Source organism: Lolium rigidum, chromosome 5, assembly GCF_022539505.1.
Source record: "Lolium rigidum isolate FL_2022 chromosome 5, APGP_CSIRO_Lrig_0.1, whole genome shotgun sequence".
NCBI classification, from domain to species: Eukaryota; Viridiplantae; Streptophyta; class Magnoliopsida; order Poales; family Poaceae; genus Lolium; species Lolium rigidum.
The window spans coordinates 12,463,370-12,469,369 of record NC_061512.1 but is presented as its reverse complement, the minus strand read 5'-3'; the positions used below and the strand labels follow the sequence as shown (position 1 = coordinate 12,469,369).

Here is a 6,000-nt window from a genome sequence, read left to right as displayed (position 1 = left end):
ACCGGAGTCATCCATGACCGTCTGGAATGGAGCTATGGCAGACGAGCAGGGATTACAAGGAATGATATTTGGTTACTGCGCATTTGGCTTGCTGAACTTGATTCCCAGAAAATGGTGTTTGGTTTCTTGTTTTCCGGGGTGTTCATTTTTAGAAGTTTCATGTTGATTTATTTTTTAGGTCAAAACTAAAATTTTGTTGCATTGGTTCAGGATAGTTTGCGGGGTTCAATACAGATTACAAGGAATTTCGAAATGATATAATGAGGCTTAAGCTATGGCATGCAGACCATCTTTACCACTGAATCTTTGCCTGGGAGATATCAAATGAACTTACCCAATTTCCTTTTTATTAAAAATTTACCTAATTACATTTATACTAATTGGCACACGTCTATAATATATATCCTGAAGATCTGTAAGCCTACCACTAAGATAATATCCCGCATTCTAGACCAACGTGGACCAACTGCTCGCTCATAACGGTTAGGCGTCTGCCTTTTCTTCTTCTTCTTCACTCGAGAATCATTGCTTGTATGGCCTTGGCTTCTTGCACTGGGAAAGGTTTGCATTCAGAGAACCCTTAAATTTGTAGTCCTCTCTTTGACCTGGCTTTTCACAAAGTTCAGACATTGTACTATCTCCTTTTTAGTGGCAGGCATCTGCAATGTCCAACTGTGGCAAGCAGGTTGTGTACAAAGTGTGCCTTGTACTTTTTACTCTTTTGGTCCTGGTCAGAACTGATGGTGGTTCCTCTCTCCTTGTTTCCGTTCATGGTAAAAACGATACTTAGTTTTGTATAAAGGTTTGATCTCCTTTTTCGTTGTTTATGTTGGTGCAATTTATTGTTTAAAACTTGAAATATCTTAGTTAGAAATTGAGGCCTGCTTTTCCTTGCTTATGTTGATGTCGAGTCCCTTTTCACACTGCCTTCTCTTTTCACCGATGGAAATGTATTTAAATATATTACTCTTAGTATATCTGCTTGTTTATTCGAAGTACGATTTCAGTACAACAAAGAATGGTACCATGGAGATTACTCGTCTAATATATTTTGGGAAGAAGTATTTGCATTGGATGGTCCTGACAACATCTGGATACATGACGTGTACATTCCCTTGCTCCTGTTGCGGTGTACTCGATTTGCTCATCAAACTATCCTACAGGAACCTGCTGCGTTACCGGTGAAACACATTGATGAAATACATCGCCCCAATTCTGAAGGTAAACTCCATTATCTTGCTTTGGTTTGGATACTCCTTACCGGCCTTCTACCGATGTAAATTCCATCAACTTGGAGTTCACCTTTTCTGCTTCTCGCATTCTGTCTTGCACCTCACATTCGCCGATATGGCCTTACCAAGAGAGAAGATTGACCGGCATGTTCCTTCGTTTCTTGCACCTATATTAGAATGCATCTTACGTCTTGCATTCCAGTTACCTCTCAACTCTAAATTTACTAATCGAAGAAGTCAAAGCTACACTCCAGCCACTGAACTGGGTTTTGCAGATGCATGAGCGTGTCATTGGACTGCCATGGTATAGCTTTCTTCCTTCTATCGACATACGGCATTTTCCGGTGCTTCAGTGTGTTATGTAGTCCTATACTCATTGATCTTTTTCCAGTGCTTCTGTGTATGCAACTTAGTGTTTTGATTATGAGATTGATGTCAACACCCCATTACAGAACTGCTGCATTTCCTAGCATTTAAAAATTAGTGTGCATGTTTAGAAATAAAATCAATACCTTAGTTATTGAGAACTTTTTGGAAAACCTATGGAAAAGAAGGTCTATGATCTGTTTCTCCACTCTTATATATAAAATTCTTTTAGTCCTTTCTTGTTTCAATGCTTTAGTGGTCATCTCCAGTTTTGTAGAAAGCTAATGGAGCAAGTAAGTAGTTTCAGAGACACGCCCAGAGTCAACAAATGTCTCATTTGGTGATTTATTCACCATTGATAAGCGAGGAGATTGTGTGGCTAAAGCTTCAACATCCGTTACTGCCAAAGAGCTACAGTTCAATGGCCAAAATGTTAGGATGTCGCATAGTCAAAACAAAAATAACAATGAGCCTATGAAATGAGTAAAACATAACCTGTAACTTCACATATTATGGAAATGCCACAGATCCCTGATATTCCTTAAAACGCTATTTCATTTGTTTTGTTCCTTTTCAGTTTTGTTGGTATTATTTGCAAGAGGCGTGTTTTATCCATTAGGTATAATATATTGTACCTGTATTCTTCTGAAGATTATTGTAGCGAAGCCGTTTGTCAAAAGTATTCAGTATTTACAACCAGTGGCATGTCCCATCTTAAGCCCCTCGAACTGGCTTGTAATCACACTCCAGACTGGTGTATCGGCATTTGCCTAAACTTTTACTCAATCTATATAATTCATTAGTTTCATTTCAGCTTTCAAAACATTTGTTGGCTATTTAAAACGTTGGCGAAGCCCCTTCTCATAATATAATGGCTGATAGTGTTAGAGGATACCACGGCACTACAACTAAGCATCACAGAGTGTTTAGTACATTGATTATGAGTAGACGGATTTTAAGATAAATATGGTAGCGTCTTACCAATCATGTGGCTTTAGCTATTGTTTTGTCCATTTCTTTTTGCTAGCCATTTATCTCTCCCCTACAGTGTATTTTTTGTATTGTTTCTATCACAAATATGAAATTAGCGCAGGATAATGATGTGTTTGAAGAAAAACACATGCTACAGTTCGTAAACCAGAGATGAGGGAGGCTATTTCAAATACTGTGGTCGAGAGCGCTCGAGACTTCGATTATGAAGGCCAAATATTGTGGCATGTTCTGTTATTATATAGAGCTAGCTAGCTTCAATTCAATGGGTGATAGGTGACCAGGCAAAGAGTGTAATGATATAGTGTTGGGAGGGAGAGGGGGCAGAACTAGGTGTGGATTTTGAAGTAGTAATCAATCTTGGGCCATTCATGTGGTTGCTTCGATTGTACCATGCATGACAAATTTAGAGTAAATAATCTTGGGTTGGAATTGATGACTGCTACGGACAAATGAAAGGGTTGTTGTGCAGCGTGTCAAGGTGGGATCCCCATGGGATGTCATTTTGTACTATGTAGTTCAAATTTTGATGTCAAAATTTGTACTAAAAAAATCAAATTATACTACAAGTGGGATAAAAGTGGGATCCCACCTGACACCCTTATTGTGCACAGCACTGTGCTTGGTTTACCTTGGGCTCATCATCAAGGACGATGGCAGCAGTCGGGCACTCCGGCCTGATCCGGAGGCGGTGCTGTCAACGAGTCTCCGCTGGAGGAGGCGAGGACCAGCATGATGTTTCATAACTTCAAATCATTCAGTAATTGATCTTTAGGGAATGTATTAAGAGCATCGTGCCGAAGTTCATGATTGTTTGACTCAGTTATGGTAAATGAAGCAGATGAGCTTTCCATGTATTCTTGTTTGTAGCGAAGTATAAGAGCAGTAATTTTTAGAAGGTCGGCTTATTAACATTTGTTAAATAGTGGATATGTTGCTTGGTCCTTCACCATACCACATGCTTCAAAGGGTGGACCATATCACCATCCTCAATCCATGAGTGTGGTAGCATTCGGTGCTTCATGTTGATATTCCATATGTGTACGTCACAAGCCGAAAACACAGGCCAAAAAATATGCCAGAAAAGTTGTACCATTTAAACTTGTCTGAAACATGCGCTTCAAGAGCATGGGAGTTATGAAGTTGTTGCGTCCATGAGTGTTCTATCATCTACGTTTGTCCTCTGAATCTGGTTGATCGTCTGTTAAACGGAAGGAGTTTGGTGATACAAGATGAAGAATTTTATATCATTCCACTCAGGAGATTTCATTATCTTTTTAGGCGACGCTTAATTGTGATGTTTGATCTCAAATTCTATTTCTTATATGGATCTGGTATGAAAATTGGACCAGTATCCCAAGTGACGTTAGGGACATTTTCCCATTTCCTTTACTGGTTATAGCTTGTGCCTCCAAGATTAATAACCACTACCTCTGTTACACAATAATTGGAATCATCTTCTCAAGACAAGGCAAAATAAGGAGCAGATTATCCCAATCATTTCAAGACCAACCTAATTCTGTCTTAATTCTGGCACACCTGACCTAATTCCGTCTCAATTTTGGCACTCACCTGCACCAATACGTTTCAAATAGGCACTCACCCGTATGAATACTGCCCAAATGAGCAATTTGGGAATTGATCTTACATTGAACAGGAAAAAAACCATCTGTTTGCAGTTATTGTCATTACTCCAATATATTTTCCCCTCAAAATAAAATGTATCAAATATATCTTTATCCAAATATTTTTGTATTTGAATTTCTGTTACATGATTTATTACTTCAATATATTAAGTGTCAATGATTAAGTACTTTGTTCTTTTTAAGTATGAGCAAACTTTTGGTGACATCATGCCACATGTCCATGAATCAAAATTGAAACCTTAGGGCCAAAGTCCGTGTCTCCATTTCGCGAATTGCGCCGGTGACGCTACGGGTTATGTCAGTAGGATTACAACAATGTGTATTGCTTAACCTTATTTAACTTTTCTAAGTAATGCGATGCATTGAATCCTACCTATTGTTCATATCATCGATATATCACTTATTTGATACTTAGACTACACTTAAATTTCTTTTGAAAAGTGCATCCACCGTATGTATTTTTGTTTGGTAATATGCTACAACATAAATATTTTTCCTAAGACCTGCAACTTTTAGGTTCAAATATTTTTCAATAGTGGAACAATATTCAAGAGAACCACCAATGTGTCTCTCATTGTGTTTTCCCTAACAATAATATTAGTGCACCAAGCACGATCAGAACGTAAAAGTGGAAGCACACACATAACCCAATATAAAATATGTTTTCAAAATTGACACTTCTAACCGTGAAAACTATGGTATCACCTTTTTTTTGTCTTGAAGTAGATACATTCATCTTGGAATTAGAAATTGTCTTTTTATGTTTGTTTTATAAAGCTACCTCTTTCGGTACAATAACCATAATATGGTGGAGGAGCTTATACAAAGGCATAAAAGCTGAAAAAATAATGCAGAATCGTACTAAAGTGTCATATCTTACTGCAGCATCTCAATTGGATGGTGTGTCTGCAAGATACTAAAGCAGTTAAATTCCGAGTTAATTCTAAATACTTAAATAAACTAAAACTTATGGTTCAAATTCGGACTTGATTCTGCCATTTGCGCGATAGCGCAACGGGTCATCTAGTGCTATTAACTCTCCAAATTAATAAGGATCGCATAGTGATTTGAGGTGGTCGTAATCACATTCTTGAGCTCACAATCCTAGAACTTTCAAAAATGTTGTAACTTTTAGGAAAATAAAATTTTCATATCTACACAAAAAAAAACAAAAAATGTTTTAAGTCTATGTTCTTCCTTTTTGAAATCAAATGTTGCGACTCTATTTAATCTTTGGCACAAGCGGATGCCAATAGATTTACAAGATAAGCCGGGGGAACCGCAAACCAAGGTTTTACACACTTTATTATCGCCGCCATCCTTAGCTAAACGGTGCGACGCCGCATTGCATGAGCGTCACACATGGTTGATCTTGTACCGTTGAAGTTTTTCAGAAGCTACTTGACGTCCTCGACCAGCGGCCATGGATCAACCACCCTTCTCCTTATTCCCGTGGGTGGACGCATCGTCCCTACAGCCCGGCTCTTGCTCGGGTTTCCATTCTGCTCGACCAAAGAGATTCCTGATTTCCTTACACAAAATCAGCCTCAATCGATGGGCAAAATTGATTGATCATTTTGTTTATTTTGCTAGCTATGCCAACGTGACTCTTTTACCTGGCCTTGAGGCAATCCAGCCCACCAGGCCGAAGACCACAAACCTTTCTCTCCCAAGGCCATGTGCGGCAGTTCTTCTCCTGCATGTTGCACCGACGGCACAATCTTCATGATGCCGCATCTCTGACCCCCTCCCCCTCACCACCACCA

General features: G+C 38.9%; 1 long non-coding RNA gene across 1 annotated transcript; it reads left to right on the top strand.

Annotated features, from left to right (window-relative positions):
- The first annotated feature begins 276 nt into the window (after positions 1-276).
- On the top strand, positions 277-3,533 carry LOC124657959. Its single transcript, XR_006988954.1, has 2 exons — positions 277-1,221; positions 3,203-3,533. It is a non-coding gene; the product is annotated as an uncharacterized LOC124657959 (long non-coding RNA).
- The last annotated feature ends 2,467 nt before the right edge of the window (positions 3,534-6,000 follow it).